The sequence below is a fragment of the Palaemon carinicauda genome, chromosome 14 (assembly GCF_036898095.1).
Source record: "Palaemon carinicauda isolate YSFRI2023 chromosome 14, ASM3689809v2, whole genome shotgun sequence".
Classification (NCBI taxonomy): Eukaryota; Metazoa; Arthropoda; class Malacostraca; order Decapoda; family Palaemonidae; genus Palaemon; species Palaemon carinicauda.
In genome coordinates this window covers 33,694,691-33,695,890 of record NC_090738.1, presented here as the reverse complement: position 1 = coordinate 33,695,890, position 1,200 = coordinate 33,694,691, and positions in this window count along the sequence as shown.

The window sequence follows — 1,200 nt, the reverse complement described above, 5'->3', positions numbered from 1 at the left end:
TCTCTCGGTCTCTCTCTCTCTCTCTCCAGTAAGTTTTCTGGCACATTATATTAGAGGATCTCTCTCTCTCTCTCTCTCTCTCTCTCTCTCTCTCTCTCTCTCTCTCTCCAGTAGGTTTTCTGGCACATTATATTAGAGGGATCTCTCTCTCTCTCTCTCTCTCTCTCGTCTCGTCTCTCTCTCTCTCTCTCTCTCTCTCTCTCTCTCACCACAAGTTTTCTGGCACATTATATTAGAGGATTTGCTCTCTCTCTCTCTCTCTCTCTCTCTCTCTCTCTCTCTCTCTCTCTCTCTCTCTCTCTCTCTCTCTCACTCTCTCTCTCTCTCTCTCTCTCTCTCTAACAATTTTTCTGGCACATTATATTAGAGGATTTGCTCTCTCTCCTCTCTCTCTCTCTCTCTCTCTCTCTCTCTCTCTCTCTCTCTCTCTCTCTCTCTCTCTTGTTCCATCTTCCTTCCCCATTCTTTCATATTTTTTCTTCTCTTGGATGTTATCATGTATCGTTGACAATGCTTTTGGTATAATGTATATTTTTCCTCATAGCATCTGTTATTTAGATTCCTGGAAAAATAGCTTTGTGATTTTCACATATTAACAATTTATTGGTGCTGTGGTTTGTAATCGTGAAATTAATCGCAGAAGCTTTTCATTATTCTATTTTTTATGATTTCTGCTTATTTATGTAAATGGTACTTTTCTCTGGGTATTTATATTTTAGTTTTTCATTGAATTCATCATCATCATCATCATCATCAACATCATTATCATCATCATTACCTCCTTCTCTTACGCCTTTAACGCAAAGGTCTTCAGTAGATGTCGCCTGCCGTCACTATCTTGAGGTTTTAAATCAATAATTCTCCATTCATTATCTCCTACTTTACGCTTCATAGTCCTCAGCCATGTAGGCCTGTGTCTTCAACTTTTCTAGTTCCTTGTGGAACCCAGTTAAAAATTTGGTGAACTAATCTACCGTTGAGTGCGAATAGCATGCCCAAAGCATTTCCATCTACCCCTCACCATGATCTCATCCATACATAGCACTCGAGTAATCTCTATTATAGTTTCATTTCTAATCCTATCTTGCCATTTAATTTCCAGTATTCTTCTGAGTTCTTTGTTCTCAATTTAATCAATTGCATATTTTTATTGATGGTAAATTCACAGTTCATATCAGGAATTTGGCATATGTGACCAAC